A 23,308-nucleotide genomic window follows, 5' to 3' on the forward strand; every position below is an offset into this window, starting at 1 on the left:
ACTAACTTTTTCTTAAAAACCTAACTTATACCAAAACTAACTTTTTCGAAAAAACCTAACTTATACCAAAACTAACTTTTTCGAAAAAACCTAACTTATACCAAAACTAACTTTTTCGAAAAAAACCTAACTTATACCAAAACTAACTTTTTCTTAAAAACCTAACTTATACCAAAACTAACTTTTTCTAAAAAACCTAACTTATACCAAAACTAACTTTTTCTAAAAAACCTAACTTTTTCGAAAAAACCTAACTTATACCAAAACTAACTTTTTCGAAAAAACCTAATTTATACCAAAACTAACTTTTTCGAAAAAACCTAACTTATACCAAAACTAACTTTTTCGAAAAAACCTAATTTATACCAAAACTAACTTTTTCGAAAAAACCTAACTTATACCAAAACTAACTTTTTCTTAAAAACCTAACTTATACCAAAACTAACTTTTTCTCAAAAACCTAACTTATACCAAAACTAACTTTTTCTAAAAAACCTAACTTATACCAAAACTAACTTTTTCTTAAAAACCTAACTTATACCAAAACTAACTTTTTCGAAAAAACCTAACTTATACCAAAACTAACTTTTTCTAAAAAACCTTACTTTTTCGAAAAAACCTAACTTTTACCAAAACTAACTTTTTCGAAAAAACCTAACTTTTTCATAAAAACCTAACTTATACCAAAACTAACTTTTTCGAAAAAACCTAACTTATACCAAAACAAACTTTTTCTTAAAAACCTAACTTATACCAAAACTAACTTTTTCTCAAAAACCTAACTTGTACCAAAACTAACTTTTTCGAAAAAACCTAACTTATACCAAAACTAACTTTTTTGAAAAAACCTAACTTATACCAAAACTAACTTTTTCGAAAAAACCTAACTTTTTCTAAAAAACCTAACTTTTACCAAAACTAACTTATTATAAAAAACCTAACTTTTTCTCAAAAACCTAACTTATACCAAAACTAACTTTTTCTTAAAAACCTAACTTTTTCTTAAAAATCTAACTTTTTCTTAAAAACCTAACTTATACCAAAACTAACTTTTTCGAAAAAACCTAACTTATACCAAAACTAACTTTTTCTTAAAAACCTAACTTATACCAAAACTAACTTTTTCGAAAAAACCTAACTTTTTCGACAAAGCCTAACTTATACCAAAACTAACTTTTTCTAAAAAACCTAACTTATACCAAAACTAACTTTTTCTTAAAAACCTAACTTATACCAAAACTAACTTTTTCTAAAAAACCTAACTTATACCAAAACTAACTTTTTCGAAAAAACCTAACTTTTTCTAAAAAACCTAACTTATACCAAAACTAACTTTTTCGAAAAAACCTAACTTATACCAAAACTAACTTTTAAGAAAAAAACCCAACTTATACCAAAACTAACTTTTTCGAAAAAACCTTACTTTTTCTCAAAAACCTAACTTATACCAAAACTAACTTTTAAGAAAAAAACCTAACTTATACCAAAACTAACTTTTTCATAAAAACCTAACTTATACCAAAACTAACTTTTTCATAAAAACCTAACTTATACCAAAACTAACTTTTTCTCAAAAACCTAACTTATACCAAAACTAACTTTTTCGAAAAAACCTAACTTATACCAAAACTAACTTTTTCTTAAAAACCTAACTTATACCAAAACTAACTTTTTCGAAAAAACCTAACTTTTTCATAAAAACCTAACTTATACCAAAACTAACTTTTTCGAAAAAACGTAACTTATACCAAAACTAACTTTTTCTTAAAAACCTAACTTATACCAAAACTAACTTTTTCTAAAAAAACCTAACTTATACCAAAACTAACTTTTTCGAAAAAACCTAATTTATACCAAAACTAACTTTTTCGAGAAAACCTTACTTATACCAAAACTAACTTTTTCGAAAAAACCTAACTTATACCAAAACTAACTTTTTCTAAAAAACCTAACTTATACCAAAACTAACTTTTTCTCAAAAACCTTACTTATACCAAAACTAACTTTTTCGAAAAAACCTAACTTTTTCATAAAAACCTAACTTATACCAAAACTAACTTTTTCGAAAAAACCTAACTTATACCGAAACTAACTTTTAGGAAAAACCCAACTTATACCAAAACTAACTTTTTCTAAAAAACCTTACTTTTTCGAAAAAACCTAACTTTTACCAAAACTAACTATTTCATAAAAACCTAACTTATACCAAAACTAACTTTTTCGAAAAAACCTAACTTATACCAAAACTAACTTTTTCTTAAAAACCTAACTTTTACCAAAACTAACTTTTTCGAAAAAACCTAACTTTTTCATAAAAACCTAACTTATACCAAAACTAACTTTTTCTAAAAAACCTAACTTATACCAAAACTAACTTTTTCGAAAAAACCTAACTTATACCAAAACTAACTTTTTCTTAAAAACCTAACTTATACCAAAACTAACTTTTTCTAAAAAACCTAACTTATACCAAAACTAACTTTTTCGAAAAAACCTAACTTTTTCAAAAAAACCTAACTTATACCAAAACTAACTTTTTCATAAAAACCTAACTTATACCAAAACTAACTTTTTCTCAAAAACCTAACTTATACCAAAACTAACTTTTTCTCAAAAACCTAACTTATACCAAAACTAACTTTTTCGAAAAAACCTAACTTATACCAAAACTAACTTTTTCTTAAAAACCTAACTTATACCAAAACTAACTTTTTCGAAAAAACCTAATTTATACCAAAACTAACTTTTTCGAGAAAACCTAACTTATACCAAAACTAACTTTTTCGAAAAAACCTAACTTTTTCTAAAAAACCTAACTTATACCAAAACTAACTTTTTCGAAAAAACCTAACTTATACCAAAACTAACTTTTAAGAAAAAACCCAACTTATACCAAAACTGACTTTTTCGAAAAAACCTTACTTTTTCGAAAAAACCTAACTTTTACCAAAACTAACTTTTTCATAAAAACCTAACTTATACCAAAACTAACTTTTTCATAAAAACCTAACTTATACCAAAACTAACTTTTTCTCAAAAACCTAACTTATACCAAAACTAACTTTTTCGAAAAAACCTAATTTTTACGAAAACTAACTTTTTCGAAAAAACCTAACTTATACCAAAACTAACTTTTTCGAAAAAACCTAACTTTTTCTAAAAAACCTAACTTATACCAAAACTAACTTTTTCTCAAAAACCTAACTTTTTCTAAAAAAAATAACTTATACCAAAACTAACTTTTTCGAAAAAACCTAACTTATACCAAAACTAACTTTTTCTTAAAAACCTAACTTATACCAAAACTAACTTTTTCGAAAAAACCTAACTTATACCAAAACTAACTTTTTCTAAAAAACCTTACTTTTTCGAAAAAACCTAACTTTTACCAAAACTAACTTTTTCTCAAAAACCTAACTTATACCAAAACTAACTTTTTCGAAAAAACCTAACTTATACCAAAACTAACTTTTTTGAAAAAACCTAACTTATACCAGACTAACTTTTTCGAAAAAACCTAACTTTTTCTAAAAAACCTAACTTATACCAAAACTAACTTTTTCTAAAAAACCTAACTTATACCAAAACTAACTTTTTCGAAAAAACCTAACTTTTACCAAAACTAACTTTTTCGAAAAAACCTAACTTTTTCAAAAAAACCTAACTTATACCAAAACTAACTTTTTCATAAAAACCTAACTTATACCAAAACTAACTTTTTCTCAAAAACCTAACTTATACCAAAACTAACTTTTTCTCAAAAACCTAACTTATACCAAAACTAACTTTTTCTTAAAAACCTAACTTATACCAAAACTAACTTTTTCTTAAAAACCTAACTTATACCAAAACTAACTTTTTCGAAAAAACCTAACTTATACCAAAACTAACTTTTTCGAAAAAACCTAACTTTTTCAAAAAAACCTAACTTATACCAAAACTAACTTTTTCATAAAAACCTAACTTATACCAAAACTAACTTTTTCTCAAAAACCTAACTTATACCAAAACTAACTTTTTCGAAAAAACCTAACTCATACCAAAACTAACTTTTTCGAAAAAACCTAACTTATAAAAAAACTAACTTTTTCGAAAAAACCTAACTTATACCAAAACTCACTTTTTCTAAAAAACCTAACTTTTTCTAAAAAACCTAACTTATACCAAAACTAACTTTTTCTTAAAAACCTAACTTATACCAAAACTAACTTTTTCGAAAAAACCTAACTTATACCAAAACTAACTTTTTCGAAAAAACCTAACTTTTTCAAAAAAACCTAACTTATACCAAAACTAACTTTTTCATAAAAACCTAACTTATACCAAAACTAACTTTTTCGAAAAAACCTAACTTATACCAATACTAAGTTTTTCGAAAAAACCTAACTTATACCAAAACTAACTTTTTCGAAAAAACCTAACTCATACCAAAACTAACTTTTTCGAAAAAACCTAACTTATAAAAAAACTAACTTTTTCGAAAAAACCTAACTTATACCAAAACTCACTTTTTCTAAAAAACCTAACTTTTTCTAAAAAACCTAACTATTACCAAAACTAACTTTTTCTAAAAAACCTAACTTATACCAAAACTAACTTTTTCTAAAAAAACCTAACTTATACCAAAACTAACTTTTTCGAAAAAACCTAACTTATACCAAAACTAACTTTTTCGAAAAAACCTAACTTATACCAAAACTAACTTTTTCTCATAAACCTAACTTATACCAAAACTAACTTTTTCTCAAAAACCTAACTTATACCAAAACTAACTTTTTCTCAAAAACCTAACTTATACCAAAACTAACTTTTTCGAAAAAACCTAACTTATACCAAAACTAACTTTTTTGAAAAAACCTAACTTATACCAAAACTAACTTTTTCGAAAAAACCTAACTTTTTCGAAAAAACCTAACTTTTACCAAAACTAACTTTTTCGAAAAAACCTAACTTTTTCGAAAAAACCTAACTTATACCAAAACTAACTTTTTCTCAAAAACCTAACTTATACCAAAACTAACTTTTTCGAAAAAACCTAATTTATACCAAAACTAACTTTTTCGAAAAAACCTAACTTATACCAAAACTAACTTTTTCGAAAAAACCTAACTTATACCAAAACTAACTTTTTCGAAAAAACCTAACTTATACCAAAACTAACTTTTTCGAAAAAACCTAACTTTTTCATAAAAACCTAACTTATACCAAAACTAACTTTTTCGAAAAAACCTAACTTATACCAAAACTAACTTTTTCGAAAAAACCTAATTTATACCAAAACTAACTTTTTCGAAAAAACCTAACTTATACCAAAACTAACTTTTTCTTAAAAACCTAACTTATACCAAAACTAACTTTTTCTAAAAAACCTAACTTATACCAAAACTAAATTTTCTAAAAAACCTAACTTATACCAAAACTAACTTTTTCTAAAAAACCTTACTTTTTCGAAAAAACCTAACTTATACCAAAACTAAATTTTTCGAAAAAACCTAACTTTTTCATAAAAACCTAACTTATACCAAAACTAACTTTTTCGAAAAAACCTAACTTATACCAATACTAACTTTTTCGAAAAAACCTAACTTATACCAAAACTAACTTTTTCGAAAAAACCTAACTCATACCAAAACTAACTTTTTCCAAAAAACCTAACTTATAAAAAAACTAACTTTTTCGAAAAAACCTAACTTATACCAAAACTCACTTTTTCTAAAAAACCTAACTTTTTCTAAAAAACCTAACTTTTACCAAAACTAACTTTTTCTAAAAAACCTAACTTATACCAAAACTAACTTTCTAAAAAACCTAACTTTTACCAAAACTAACTTATTATAAAAAACCTAACTTTTTCTCAAAAACCTAACTTATACCAAAACTAACTTTTTCTTAAAAACCTAACTTTTTCTTAAAAATCTAACTTTTTCTTAAAAACCTAACTTATACCAAAACTAACTTTTTCGAAAAAACCTAACTTATACCAAAACTAACTTTTTCTTAAAAACCTAACTTATACCAAAACTAACTTTTTCGAAAAAACCTAACTTTTTCTAAAAAACCTAACTTATACCAAAACTAACTTTTTCTAAAAAACCTAACTTATACCAAAACTAACTTTTTCTTAAAAACCTAACTTATACCAAAACTAACTTTTTCTAAAAAACCTAACTTATACCAAAACTAACTTTTTCGAAAAAACCTAACTTTTTCTAAAAAACCTAACTTATACCAAAACTAACTTTTTCGAAAAAACCTAACTTATACCAAAACTAACTTTTTCTCAAAAACCTAACTTATACCAAAACTAACTTTTTCGAAAAAACCTAACTTTTACCAAAACTAACTTTTTCGAAAAAACCTATCTTTTTCGAAAAAACCTAACTTATACCAAAACTAACTTTTTCTCAAAAACCTAACTTATACCAAAACTAACTTTTTCGAAAAAACCTAATTTATACCAAAACTAACTTTTTCGAAAAAACCTAACTTATACCAAAACTAACTTTTTCGAAAAAACCTAACTTATACCAAAACTAACTTTTTCGAAAAAACCTAACTTATACCAAAACTAACTTTTTCGAAAAAACCTAACTTTTTCATAAAAACCTAACTTATACCAAAACTAACTTTTTCGAAAAAACCTAACTTATACCAAAACTAACTTTTTCTTAAAAACCTAACTTATACCAAAACTAACTTTTTCTAAAAAAACCTAACTTATACCAAAACTAACTTTTTCGAAAAAACCTAATTTATACCAAAACTAACTTTTTCGAAAAAACCTAACTTATACCAAAACTAACTTTTTCTTAAAAACCTAACTTATACCAAAACTAACTTTTTCTAAAAAACCTAACTTATACCAAAACTAAATTTTCTAAAAAACCTAACTTATACCAAAACTAACTTTTTCTAAAAAACCTTACTTTTTCGAAAAAACCTAACTTATACCAAAACTAACTTTTTCGAAAAAACCTAACTTTTTCATAAAAACCTAACTTATACCAAAACTAACTTTTTCGAAAAAACCTAACTTATACCAAAACTAACTTTTTCGAAAAAACCTAATTTATACCAAAACTAACTTTTTCTAAAAAACCTAACTTATACCAAAACTAAATTTTCTAAAAAACCTAACTTATACCAAAACTAACTTTTTCTAAAAAACCTTACTTTTTCGAAAAAACCTAACTTATACCAAAACTAACTTTTTCGAAAAAACCTAACTTATACCAAAACTAACTTTTTCGAAAAAACCTAACTCATAACAAAACTAACTTTTTCCAAAAAACCTAACTTATAAAAAAACTAACTTTTTCGAAAAAACCTAACTTATACCAAAACTCACTTTTTCTAAAAAACCTAACTTTTTCTAAAAAACCTAACTTTTACCAAAACTAACTTTTTCTAAAAAACCTAACTTATACCAAAACTAACTTTTTCTAAAAAAACCTAACTTATACCAAAACTAACTTTTTCGAAAAAACCTAACTTATACCAAAACTAACTTTTTCGAAAAAACCTATCTTATACCAAAATTAACTTTTTCGAAAAAACCTAACTTTTTCATAAAAACCTAACTTATACCAAAACTAACTTTTTCTAAAAAACCTAACTTATACCAAAACTAACTTTTTCTTAAAAACCTAACTTATACCAAAACTAACTTTTTCTAAAAAACCTAACTTATACCAAAACTAACTTTTTCGAAAAAACCTAACTTATACCAAAACTAACTTTTTCGAAAAAACCTAACTTTTTCATAAAAACCTAATTTATACCAAAACTAACTTTTTCGAAAAAACCTAACTTATACCAAAACAAACTTTTTCTTAAAAACCTAACTTATACCAAAACTAACTTTTTCTCAAAAACCTAACTTGTACCAAAACTAACTTTTTCGAAAAAACCTAACTTATACCAAAACTAACTTTTTTGAAAAAACCTAACTTATACCAAAACTAACTTTTTCGAAAAAACCTAACTTTTTCTAAAAAACCTAACTTATACCAAAACTAACTTTTTCGAAAAAACCTAACTTTTTCTTAAAAATCTAACTTTTTCTTAAAAACCTAACTTATACCAAAACTAACTTTTTCGAAAAAACCTAACTTATACCAAAACTAACTTTTTCTTAAAAACCTAACTTATACCAAAACTAACTTTTTCGAAAAAACCTAACTTTTTCGAAAAAACCTAACTTATACCAAAACTAACTTTTTCTAAAAAACCTAACTTATACCAAAACTAACTTTTTCTTAAAAACCTAACTTATACCAAAACTAACTTTTTCTAAAAAACCTAACTTATACCAAAACTAACTTTTTCGAAAAAACCTAACTTTTTCTAAAAAACCTAACTTATACCAAAACTAACTTTTTCGAAAAAACCTAACTTATACCAAAACTAACTTTTAAGAAAAAAACCCAACTTATACCAAAACTAACTTTTTCGAAAAAACCTTACTTTTTCTCAAAAACCTAACTTATACCAAAACTAACTTTTTCGAAAAAACGTAACTTATACCAAAACTAACTTTTTCTTAAAAACCTAACTTATACCAAAACTAACTTTTTCTAAAAAAACCTAACTTATACCAAAACTAACTTTTTCGAAAAAACCTAATTTATACCAAAACTAACTTTTTCGAGAAAACCTAACTTATACCAAAACTAACTTTTTCGAAAAAACCTAACTTATACCAAAACTAACTTTTTCTCAAAAACCTAACTTATACCAAAACTAACTTTTTCGAAAAAACCTAACTTATACCAAAACTAACTTTTTCTTAAAAACCTAACTTATACCAAAACTAACTTTTTCTTAAAAACCTAACTTATACCAAAACTAACTTTTTCTTAAAAACCTAACTTATACCAAAACTAACTTTTTCATAAAAACCTAACTTATACCAAAACTAACTTTTTCTCAAAAACCTAACTTATACCAAAACTAACTTTTTCGAAAAAACCTAACTTATACCAAAACTAACTTTTTCTTAAAAACCTAACTTATACCAAAACTAACTTTTTCTTAAAAACCTAACTTATACCAAAACTAACTTTTTCTAAAAAAACCTAACTTATACCAAAACTAACTTTTTCGAAAAAACCTAACTTATACCAAAACTAACTTTTAAGAAAAAAACCCAACTTATACCAAAACTAACTTTTTCGAAAAAACCTTACTTTTTCTCAAAAACCTAACTTATACCAAAACTAACTTTTAAGAAAAAAACCTAACTTATACCAAAACTAACTTTTTCATAAAAACCTAACTTATACCAAAACTAACTTTTTCATAAAAACCTAACTTATACCAAAACTAACTTTTTCTCAAAAACCTAACTTATACCAAAACTAACTTTTTCGAAAAAACCTAACTTATACCAAAACTAACTTTTTCTTAAAAACCTAACTTATACCAAAACTAACTTTTTCTAAAAAAACCTAACTTATACCAAAACTAACTTTTTCGAAAAAACCTAATTTATACCAAAACTAACTTTTTCGAAAAAACCTAACTTATACCAAAACTAACTTTTTCTTAAAAACCTAACTTATACCAAAACTAACTTTTTCTAAAAAACCTAACTTATACCAAAACTAAATTTTCTAAAAAACCTAACTTATACCAAAACTAACTTTTTCTAAAAAACCTTACTTTTTCGAAAAAACCTAACTTATACCAAAACTAACTTTTTCGAAAAAACCTAACTTTTTCATAAAAACCTAACTTATACCAAAACTAACTTTTTCGAAAAAACCTAACTTATACCAAAACTAACTTTTTCGAAAAAACCTAATTTATACCAAAACTAACTTTTTCTAAAAAACCTAACTTATACCAAAACTAAATTTTCTAAAAAACCTAACTTATACCAAAACTAACTTTTTCTAAAAAACCTTACTTTTTCGAAAAAACCTAACTTATACCAAAACTAACTTTTTCGAAAAAACCTAACTTATACCAAAACTAACTTTTTCGAAAAAACCTAACTCATACCAAAACTAACTTTTTCCAAAAAACCTAACTTATAAAAAAACTAACTTTTTCGAAAAAACCTAACTTATACCAAAACTCACTTTTTCTAAAAAACCTAACTTTTTCTAAAAAACCTAACTTTTACCAAAACTAACTTTTTCTAAAAAACCTAACTTATACCAAAACTAACTTTTTCTAAAAAAACCTAACTTGTACCAAAACTAACTTTTTCGAAAAAACCTAACTTATACCAAAACTAACTTTTTTGAAAAAACCTAACTTATACCAAAACTAACTTTTTCGAAAAAACCTAACTTTTTCTAAAAAACCTAACTTTTACCAAAACTAACTTATTATAAAAAACCTAACTTTTTCTCAAAAACCTAACTTATACCAAAACTAACTTTTTCTTAAAAACCTAACTTTTTCTTAAAAATCTAACTTTTTCTTAAAAACCTAACTTATACCAAAACTAACTTTTTCGAAAAAACCTAACTTATACCAAAACTAACTTTTTCTTAAAAACCTAACTTATACCAAAACTAACTTTTTCGAAAAAACCTAACTTTTTCGAAAAAACCTAACTTATACCAAAACTAACTTTTTCTAAAAAACCTAACTTATACCAAAACTAACTTTTTCTTAAAAACCTAACTTATACCAAAACTAACTTTTTCTAAAAAACCTAACTTATACCAAAACTAACTTTTTCGAAAAAACCTAACTTTTTCTAAAAAACCTAACTTATACCAAAACTAACTTTTTCGAAAAAACCTAACTTATACCAAAACTAACTTTTAAGAAAAAAACCCAACTTATACCAAAACTAACTTTTTCGAAAAAACCTTACTTTTTCTCAAAAACCTAACTTATACCAAAACTAACTTTTTCGAAAAAACGTAACTTATACCAAAACTAACTTTTTCTTAAAAACCTAACTTATACCAAAACTAACTTTTTCTAAAAAAAAACCTAACTTATACCAAAACTAACTTTTTCGAAAAAACCTAATTTATACCAAAACTAACTTTTTCGAGAAAACCTAACTTATACCAAAACTAACTTTTTCGAAAAAACCTAATTTATACCAAAACTAACTTTTTCTCAAAAACCTAACTTATACCAAAACTAACTTTTTCGAAAAAACCTAACTTATACCAAAACTAACTTTTTCTTAAAAACCTAACTTATACCAAAACTAACTTTTTCTTAAAAACCTAACTTATACCAAAACTAACTTTTTCTTAAAAACCTAACTTATACCAAAACTAACTTTTTCATAAAAACCTAACTTATACCAAAACTAACTTTTTCTCAAAAACCTAACTTATACCAAAACTAACTTTTTCGAAAAAACCTAACTTATACCAAAACTAACTTTTTCTTAAAAACCTAACTTATACCAAAACTAACTTTTTCTTAAAAACCTAACTTATACCAAAACTAACTTTTTCTAAAAAAACCTAACTTATACCAAAACTAACTTTTTCGAAAAAACCTAACTTATACCAAAACTAACTTTTAAGAAAAAAACCCAACTTATACCAAAACTAACTTTTTCGAAAAAACCTTACTTTTTCTCAAAAACCTAACTTATACCAAAACTTACTTTTAAGAAAAAAACCTAACTTATACCAAAACTAACTTTTTCATAAAAACCTAACTTATACCAAAACTAACTTTTTCATAAAAACCTAACTTATACCAAAACTAACTTTTTCTCAAAAACCTAACTTATACCAAAACTAACTTTTTCGAAAAAACCTAACTTATACCAAAACTAACTTTTTCTTAAAAACCTAACTTATACCAAAACTAACTTTTTCGAAAAAACCTAACTTTTTCATAAAAACCTAACTTATACCAAAACTAACTTTTTCGAAAAAACGTAACTTATACCAAAACTAACTTTTTCTTAAAAACCTAACTTATACCAAAACTAACTTTTTCTAAAAAAACCTAACTTATACCAAAACTAACTTTTTCGAAAAAACCTAATTTATACCAAAACTAACTTTTTCGAGAAAACCTAACTTATACCAAAACTAACTTTTTCGAAAAAACCTAACTTATACCAAAACTAACTTTTTCTAAAAAACCTAACTTATACCAAAACTAACTTTTTCTCAAAAACCTAACTTATACCAAAACTAACTTTTTCGAAAAAACCTAACTTTTTCATAAAAACCTAACTTATACCAAAACTAACTTTTTCATAAAAACCTAACTTATACCAAAACTAACTTTTTCTAAAAAACCTTACTTTTTCGAAAAAACCTTACTTTTACCAAAACTAACTTTTTCGAAAAAACCTAACTTATACCAAAACTAACTTTTTCTTAAAAACCTAACTTATACCAAAACTAACTTTTTCTAAAAAACCTAACTTATACCAAAACTAACTTTTTCGAAAAAACCTAACTTATACCAAAACTAACTTTTTCGAAATAACCTAACTTTTTCAAAAAAACCTAACTTATACCAAAACTAACTTTTTCATAAAAACCTAACTTATACCAAAACTAACTTTTTCTCAAAAACCTAACTTATACCAAAACTAACTTTTTCTCAAAAACCTAACTTATACCAAAACTAACTTTTTCGAAAAAACCTAACTTATACCAAAACTAACTTTTTCTTAAAAACCTAACTTATACCAAAACTAACTTTTTCGAAAAAACCTAATTTATACCAAAACCAACTTTTTCGAGAAAACCTAACTTATACCAAAACTAACTTTTTCGAAAAAACCTAACTTTTTCTAAAAAACCTAACTTATACCAAAACTAACTTTTTCGAAAAAACCTAACTTATACCAAAACTAACTTTTAAGAAAAAACCCAACTTATACCAAAACTAACTTTTTCGAAAAAACCTTACTTTTACCAAAACTAACTTTTTCATAAAAACCTAACTTATACCAAAACTAACTTTTTCATAAAAACCTAACTTATACCAAAACTAACTTTTTCTCAAAAACCTAACTTATACCAAAACTAACTTTTTCGAAAAAACCTAATTTTTACGAAAACTAACTTTTTCGAAAAAACCTAACTTATACCAAAACTAACTTTTTCGAAAAAACCTAACTTTTTCTAAAAAACCTAACTTATACCAAAACTAACTTTTTCTCAAAAACCTAACTTTTTCTAAAAAACCTAACTTATACCAAAACTAACTTTTTCGAAAAAACCTAACTTATACCAAAACTAACTTTTTCTTAAAAACCTAACTTATACCAAAACTAACTTTTTCGAAAAAACCTAACTTATACCAAAACTAACTTTTTCTAAAAAAACCTTACTTTTTCGAAAAAACCTAACTTTTACCAAAACTAACTTTTTCTCAAAAACCTAACTTATACCAAAACTAACTTTTTCGAAAAAACCTAACTTATACCAAAACTAACTTTTTTGAAAAAACCTAACTTATACCAAAACTAACTTTTTCGAAAAAACCTAACTTTTTCTAAAAAACCTAACTTATACCAAAACTAACTTTTTCTAAAAAACCTAACTTATACCAAAACTAACTTTTTCGAAAAAACCTAACTTTTACCAAAACTAACTTTTTCGAAAAAACCTAACTTTTTCAAAAAAACCTAACTTATACCAAAACTAACTTTTTCATAAAAACGTAACTTATACCAAAACTAACTTTTTCTCAAAAACCTAACTTATACCAAAACTAACTTTTTCTCAAAAACCTAACTTATACCAAAACTAACTTTTTCTTAAAAACCTAACTTATACCAAAACTAACTTTTTCTTAAAAACCTAACTTATACCAAAACTAACTTTTTCGAAAAAATTTAACTTATACCAAAACTAACTTTTTCGAAAAAACCTAACTTTTTCAAAAAAACCTAACTTATACCAAAACTATTTTTTTCATAAAAACCTAACTTATACCAAAACTAACTTTTTCTCAAAAACCTAACTTATACCAAAACTAACTTTTTCTCAAAAACCTAACTTATACCAAAACTAACTTTTTCTCAAAAACCTAACTTATACCAAAACTAACTTTTTCGAAAAAACCTAACTTATACCAAAACTAACTTTTTTGAAAAAACCTAACTTATACCAAAACTAACTTTTTCGAAAAAACCTAACTTTTTCTAAAAAACCTAACTTATACCAAAACTAATTTTTCTAAAAAACCTAACTTTTTCGAAAAAACCTAACTTATACCAAAACTAACTTTTTCTCAAAAACCTAACTTATACCAAAACTAACTTTTTCGAAAAAACCTAATTTATACCAAAACTAACTTTTTCGAAAAAACCTAACTTATACCAAAACTAACTTTTTCGAAAAAACCTAACTTATACCAAAACTAACTTTTTCGAAAAAACCTAACTTATACCAAAACTAACTTTTTCGAAAAAACCTAACTTTTTCATAAAAACCTAACTTATACCAAAACTAACTTTTTCGAAAAAACCTAACTTATACCAAAACTAACTTTTTCTTAAAAACCTAACTTATACCAAAACTAACTTTTTCTAAAAAAACCTAACTTATACCAAAACTAACTTTTTCGAAAAAACCTAATTTATACCAAAACTAACTTTTTCGAAAAAACCTAACTTATACCAAAACTAACTTTTTCTTAAAAACCTAACTTATACCAAAACTAACTTTTTCTAAAAAACCTAACTTATACCAAAACTAAATTTTCTAAAAAACCTAACTTATACCAAAACTAACTTTTTCTAAAAAACCTTACTTTTTCGAAAAAACCTAACTTATACCAAAACTAACTTTTTCGAAAAAACCTAACTTATACCAATACTAACTTTTTCGAAAAAACCTAACTTATACCAAAACTAACTTTTTCGAAAAAACCTAACTTATAAAAAAACTAACTTTTTCGAAAAAACCTAACTTATACCAAAACTCACTTTTTCTAAAAAACCTAACTTTTTCTAAAAAACCTAACTTTTACCAAAACTAATTTTTTCTAAAAAACCTAACTTATACCAAAACTAACTTTTTCTAAAAAAACCTAACTTATACCAAAACTAACTTTTTCGAAAAAACCTAACTTATACCAAAACTAACTTTTTCGAAAAAACCTAACTTATACCAAAACTAACTTTTTCTCAAAAACCTAACTTATACCAAAACTAACTTTTTCTCAAAAACCTAACTTATACCAAAACTAACTTTTTCTCAAAAACCTAACTTATACCAAAACTAACTTTTTCGAAAAAACCTAACTTATACCAAAACTAACTTTTTTGAAAAAACCTAACTTATACCAAAACTAACTTTTTCGAAAAAACCTAACTTTTTCGAAAAAACCTAACTTTTACCAAAACTAACTTTTTCGAAAAAACCTAACTTTTTCGAAAAAACCTAACTTATACCAAAACTAACTTTTTCTCAAAAACCTAACTTATACCAAAACTAACTTTTTCGAAAAAACCTAACTTATACCAAAACTAACTTTTTCGAAAAAACCTAACTTATACCAAAACTAACTTTTTCGAAAAAACCTAACTTATACCAAAACTAACTTTTTCGAAAAAACCTAACTTATACCAAAACTAACTTTTTCGAAAAAACCTAACTTTTTCATAAAAACCTAACTTATACCAAAACTAACTTTTTCGAAAAAACCTAACTTATACCAAAACTAACTTTTTCTTAAAAACCTAACTTATACCAAAACTAACTTTTTCTTAAAAACCTAACTTATACCAAAACTAACTTTTTCTAAAAAAACCTAACTTATACCAAAACTAACTTTTTCGAAAAAACCTAATTTATACCAAAACTAACTTTTTCGAAAAAACCTAACTTATACCAAAACTAACTTTTTCTAAAAAACCTAACTTATACCAAAACTAACTTTTTCTAAAAAACCTAACTTATACCAAAACTAACTTTTTCTAAAAAACCTTACTTTTTCGAAAAAACCTAACTTATACCAAAACTAACTTTTTCGAAAAAACCTAACTTTTTCATAAAAACCTAACTTATACCAAAACTAACTTTTTCGAAAAAACCTAACTTATACCAATACTAACTTTTTCGAAAAAACCTAACTTATACCAAAACTAACTTTTTCGAAAAAACCTAACTTATAAAAAAACTAACTTTTTCGAAAAAACCTAACTTATACCAAAACTCACTTTTTCTAAAAAACCTAACTTTTTCTAAAAAACCTAACTTTTACCAAAACTAACTTTTTCTAAAAAACCTAACTTATACCAAAACTAACTTTTTCTAAAAAACCTAACTTATACCAAAACTAACTTTTTCGAAAAAACCTAACTTATACCAAAACTAACTTTTTCGAAAAAACCTAACTTATACCAAAACTAACTTTTTCGAAAAAACCTAATTTATACCAAAACTAATTTTTTCGAAAAAACCTAACTTATACCAAAACTAACTTTTTCGAAAAAACCTAACTTATACCAAAACTAACTTTTTCTAAAAAACCTAACCTATACCAAAACTAACTTTTTCTCAAAAACCTAACTTATACCAAAACTAACTTTTTCGAAAAAACCTAACTTATACCAAAACTAACTTTTTCGAAAAAACCTAACTTATACCAAAACTAACTTTTTCTAAAAAACCTTACTTTTTCGAAAAAACCTAACTTATACCAAAACTAACTTTTTCGAAAAAACCTAACTTATACCAAAACTAACTTTTTCTCAAAAACCTAACTTATACCAAAACTAACTTTTTCTTAAAAACCTAACTTATACCAAAACTAACTTTTTCGAAAAAACCTAACTTATACCAAAACTAACTTTTTCTAAAAAACCTTACTTTTTCGAAAAAACCTAACTTTTACCAAAACTAACTTTTTCGAAAAAACCTAACTTTTTCATAAAAACCTAACTTATACCAAAACTAACTTTTTCGAAAAAACCTAACTTATACCAAAACTAACTTTTTCTTAAAAACCTAACTTATACCAAAACTAACTTTTTCTAAAAAACCTAACTTATACCAAAACTAACTTTTTCGAAAAAACCTTACTTTTTCGACAAAACCTAACTTTTAAAAAAACTATTTTTTTCGAAAAAACCTAACTTTTACCAAAACTAACTTTTTCTCAAAAACCTAACTTATACCAAAACTAACTTTTTCGAAAAAACCTAACTTATACCAAAACTAACTTTTTTGAAAAAACCTAACTTATACCAAAACTAACTTTTTCGAAAAAACCTAACTTTTTCGAAAAAACCTAACTTTTACCAAAACTAACTTTTTCGAAAAAACCTAACTTTTTCGAAAAAACCTAACTTATACCAAAACTAACTTTTTCTCAAAAACCTAACTTATACCAAAACTAACTTTTTCGAAAAAACCTAATTTATACCAAAACTAACTTTTTCGAAAAAACCTAACTTATACCAAAACTAACTTTTTCGAAAAAACCTAACTTATACCAAAACTAACTTTTTCGAAAAAACCTAACTTATACCAAAACTAACTTTTTCGAAAAAAACCTAACTTTTTCATAAAAACCTAACTTATACCAAAACTAACTTTTTCGAAAAAACCTAACTTATACCAAAACTAACTTTTTCTTAAAAACCTAACTTATACCAAAACTAACTTTTTCTTAAAAACCTAACTTATACCAAAACTAACTTTTTCTAAAAAAACCTAACTTATACCAAAACTAACTTTTTCGAAAAAACCTAATTTATACCAAAACTAACTTTTTCGAAAAAACCTAACTTATACCAAAACTAACTTTTTCTAAAAAACCTAACTTATACCAAAACTAACTTTTTCTAAAAAACCTAACTTATACCAAAACTAACTTTTTCTAAAAAACCTTACTTTTTCGAAAAAACCTAACTTATACCAAAACTAACTTTTTCGAAAAAACCTAACTTTTTCATAAAAACCTAACTTATACCAAAACTAACTTTTTCGAAAAAACCTAACTTATACCAATACTAACTTTTTCGAAAAAAACCTAACTTATACCAAAACTAACTTTTTCGAAAAAACCTAACTTATAAAAAAACTAACTTTTTCGAAAAAACCTAACTTATACCAAAACTCACTTTTTCTAAAAAACCTAACTTTTTCTAAAAAACCTAACTTTTACCAAAACTAACTTTTTCTAAAAAACCTAACTTATACCAAAACTAACTTTTTCTAAAAAACCTAACTTATACCAAAACTAACTTTTTCGAAAAAACCTAACTTATACCAAAACTAACTTTTTCGAAAAAACCTAACTTATACCAAAACTAACTTTTTCGAAAAAACCTAATTTATACCAAAACTAATTTTTTCGAAAAAACCTAACTTATACCAAAACTAACTTTTTCGAAAAAACCTAACTTATACCAAAACTAACTTTTTCTAAAAAACCTAACCTATACCAAAACTAACTTTTTCTCAAAAACCTAACTTATACCAAAACTAACTTTTTCGAAAAAACCTAACTTATACCAAAACTAACTTTTTCGAAAAAACCTAACTTATACCAAAACTAACTTTTTCTAAAAAACCTTACTTTTTCGAAAAAACCTAACTTATACCAAAACTAACTTTTTCGAAAAAACCTAACTTATACCAAAACTAACTTTTTCTCAAAAACCTAACTTATACCAAAACTAACTTTTTCTTAAAAACCTAACTTATACCAAAACTAACTTTTTCGAAAAAACCTAACTTATACCAAAACTAACTTTTTCTAAAAAACCTTACTTTTTCGAAAAAACCTAACTTTTACCAAAACTAACTTTTTCGAAAAAACCTAACTTTTTCATAAAAACCTAACTTATACCAAAACTAACTTTTTCGAAAAAACCTAACTTATACCAAAACTAACTTTTTCTTAAAAACCTAACTTATACCAAAACTAACTTTTTCTAAAAAACCTAACTTATACCAAAACTAACTTTTTCGAAAAAACCTTACTTTTTCCACAAAACCTAACTTTTAAAAAAACTATTTTTTTCGAAAAAACCTAACTTTTACCAAAACTAACTTTTTCTAAAAAACCTAACTTTTTCGAAAAAACCTTACTTTTTCGAAAAAACCTAACTTTTACCAAAACTAACTTTTTCTTAAAAACCTAACTTTTTCTCAAAAACCTAACTTATACCAAAACTAACTTTTTCGAAAAAACCTAACTTATACCAAAACTAACTTTTTTGAAAAAACCTAACTTATACCAAAACTAACTTTTTCGAAAAAACCTAACTTTTTCTAAAAAAACCTAACTTTTACCAAAACTAACTTATTATAAAAAACCTAACTTTTTCTCAAAAACCTAACTTATACCAAAACTAACTTTTTCTTAAAAACCTAACTTTTTTCTTAAAAATCTAACTTTTTCTTAAAAACCTAACTTATACCAAAACTAACTTTTTCGAAAAAAACCTAACTTATACCAAAACTAACTTTTTCTAAAAAACCTTACTTTTTCGCAAAAACCTAACTTATACCAAAACTAACTTTTTCGAAAAAACCTAACTTATACCAAAACTAACTTTTTCTCAAAAACCTAACTTATACCAAAACTAACTTTTTCTTAAAAACCTAACTTATACCAAAACTAACTTTTTCGAAAAAACCTAACTTATACCAAAACTAACTTTTTCTAAAAAACCTTACTTTTTCGAAAAAACCTAACTTTTACCAAAACTAACTTTTTCGAAAAAAACCTAACTTTTTCATAAAAACCTAACTTATACCAAAACTAACTTTTTCGAAAAAACCTAACTTATACCAAAACTAACTTTTTCTTAAAAAACCTAACTTATACCAAAACTAACTTTTTCGAAAAAACCTAACTTATACCAAAACTAACTTTTTCGAAAAAACCTAACTTATACCAAAACTAACTTTTTCGAAAAAACCTAACTTTTTCATAAAAACCTAACTTATACCAAAACTAACTTTTTCGAAAAAACCTAACTTATACCAATACTAACTTTTTCGAAAAAACCTAACTTATACCAAAACTAACTTTTTCGAAAAAACCTAACTCATACCAAAACTAACTTTTTCGAAAAAACCTAACTTATAAAAAAACTAACTTTTTCGAAAAAACCTAACTTATACCAAAACTCACTTTTTCTAAAAAACCTAACTTTTTCTAAAAAACCTAACTTTTACCAAAACTAACTTTTTCTAAAAAACCTAACTTATACCAAAACTAACTTTTTCTAAAAAAACCTAACTTATACCAAAACTAACTTTTTCGAAAAAACCTAACTTATACCAAAACTAACTTTTTCGAAAAAACCTAACTTATACCAAAACTAACTTTTTCGAAAAAACCTAATTTATACCAAAACTAATTTTTTCTCAAAAACCTAACTTATACCAAAACTAACTTTTTCGAAAAAACCTAACTTATACCAAAACTAACTTTTTCTAAAAAACCTAACTTATACCAAAACTAACTTTTTCTTAAAAACCTAACTTATACCAAAACTAACTTTTTCGAAAAAACCTAACTTATACCAAAACTAACTTTTTCGAAAAAACCTAACTTATACCAAAACTAACTTTTTCTAAAAAACCTTACTTTTTCGAAAAAACCTAACTTATACCAAAACTAACTTTTTCGAAAAAACCTAACTTATACCAAAACTAACTTTTTCTCAAAAACCTAACTTATACCAAAACTAACTATTTCTTAAAAACCTAACTTAAACCAAAACTAACTTTTTCGAAAAAACCTAACTTATACCAAAACTAACTTTTTCTAAAAAACCTTACTTTTTCGAAAAAACCTAACTTTTACCAAAACTAACTTTTTCGAAAAAACCTAACTTTTTCATAAAAACCTAACTTATACCAAAACTAACTTTTTCGAAAAAACCTAACTTATACCAAAACTAACTTTTTCTTAAAAACCTAACTTATACCAAAACTAACTTTTTCTAAAAAACCTAACTTATACCAAAACTATCTTTTTCGAAAAAACCTTACTTTTTCGACAAAACCTAACTTTTAAAAAAACTATTTTTTTCGAAAAAACCTAACTTTTACCAAAACTAACTTTTTCTAAAAAACCTAACTTTTTCGAAAAAACCTTACTTTTTCGAAAAAACCTAACTTTTACCAAAACTAACTTTTTCTTAAAAACCTAACTTTTTCTCAAAAACCTAACTTATACCAAAACTAACTTTTTCGAAAAAACCTAACTTATACCAAAACTAACTTTTTTGAAAAAACCTAACTTATACCAAAACTAACTTTTTCGAAAAAACCTAACTTTTTCTAAAAAACCTAACTTTTACCAAAACTAACTTATTATAAAAAACCTAACTTTTTCTCAAAAACCTAACTTATACCAAAACTAACTTTTTCTTAAAAACCTAACTTTTTCTTAAAAATCTAACTTTTTCTAAAAAACCTAACTTATACCAAAACTAACTTTTTCGAAAAAACCTAACTTATACCAAAACTAACTTTTTCTAAAAAACCTTACTTTTTCGAAAAAACCTAACTTATACCAAAACTAACTTTTTCGAAAAAACCTAACTTATACCAAAACTAACTTTTTCTCAAAAACCTAACTTATACCAAAACTAACTTTTTCTTAAAAACCTAACTTATACCAAAACTAACTTTTTCGAAAAAACCTAACTTATACCAAAACTAACTTTTTCTAAAAAACCTTACTTTTTCGAAAAAACCTAACTTTTACCAAAACTAACTTTTTCGAAAAAACCTAACTTTTTCATAAAAACCTAACTTATACCAAAACTAACTTTTTCGAAAAAACCTAACTTATACCAAAACTAACTTTTTCTTAAAAACCTAACTTATACCAAAACTAACTTTTTCGAAAAAACCTAACTTATACCAAAACTAACTTTTTCGAAAAAACCTTACTTTTTCGACAAAACCTAACTTTTAAAAAAACTAATTTTTTCGAAAAAACCTAACTTTTACCAAAACTTACTTTTTCTAAAAAACCTAACTTTTTCGAAAAAACCTTACTTTTTCGAAAAAACCTAACTTTTACCAAAACTAACTTTTTCTTAAAAACCTAACTTTTTCTCAAAAACCTAACTTATACCAAAACTAACTTTTTCGAAAAAACCTAACTTATACCAAAACTAACTTTTTTGAAAAAACCTAACTTATACCAAAACTAACTTTTTCGAAAAAACCTAACTTATACCAAAACTAACTTATTATAAAAAACCTAACTTTTTCTCAAAAACCTAACTTATACCAAAATTAACTTTTTCTTAAAAACCTAACTTTTACTAAAAAACCTAACTTATACCAAAACTAACTTTTTCGAAAAAACCTAACTTATACCAAAACTAACTTTTTCGAAAAAACCTAACTTTTACCAAAACTAACTTATTCTAAAAAACCTAACTTTTTCTCAAAAACCTAACTTATACCAAAATTAACTTTTTCTTAAAAACCTAACTTTTTCTTAAAAATCTAACTTTTTCTTAAAAACCTAACTTATACCAAAACTAACTTTTTCGAAAAAACCTAACTTATACCAAAACTAACCTTTTCTTAGAAACCTAACTTATACCAAAACTAACTTTTTCTTAAAAACCTAACTTATACCAAAACTAACTTTTTCGAAAAAACCTAACTTATAAAAAACCTAACTTTTTCTCAAAAACCTAACTTATACCAAAACTCACTTTTTCTAAAAAACCTAACTTATACCAAAACTAACTTTTTCGAAAAAACCTAACTTATACCAAAACTAACTTTTTCTTAAAAACCTAACTTTTACCAAAACTAACTTTTTCGAAAAAACCTAACTTTTACCAAAAAACCTAACTTTTTCTAAAAAACCTAACTTATACCAAAACTAACTTTTTCTAAAAAACCTAACTTATACCAAAACTAACTTTTTCGAAAAAACCTAACTTTTTCTCAAAAACCTAACTTATACCAAAATTAACTTTTTCTTAAAAACCTAACTATTTCTAAAAAACCTAACTTATACCAAAACTAACTTTTTCGAAAAAACCTAACTTATACCAAAACTAACTTTTTCTAAAAAACCTAACTTATACCAAAACTAACTTTTTCGAAAAAACCTAATTTATACCAAAACTAACTTTTTCGAAAAAACCTAACTTATACCAAAACTAACTTTTTCGAAAAAACCTAACTTATACCAAAACTAACTTTTTCGAAAAAACCTAACTTATACCAAAACTAACTTTTTCGAAAAAACCTAACTTTTACCAAAACTAACTTTTTCGAAAAAACCTAACTTTTTCATAAAAACCTAACTTATACCAAAACTCACTTTTTCTAAAAAAACCTAACTTATACCAAAACTAACTTTTTCGAAAAAACCTAATTTATACCAAAACTAACTT

The sequence above is a fragment of the Anopheles funestus genome, unplaced genomic scaffold, assembly GCF_943734845.2.
Source record: "Anopheles funestus unplaced genomic scaffold, idAnoFuneDA-416_04 scaffold_21_ctg1, whole genome shotgun sequence".
Taxonomy (NCBI): domain Eukaryota; kingdom Metazoa; phylum Arthropoda; class Insecta; order Diptera; family Culicidae; genus Anopheles; species Anopheles funestus.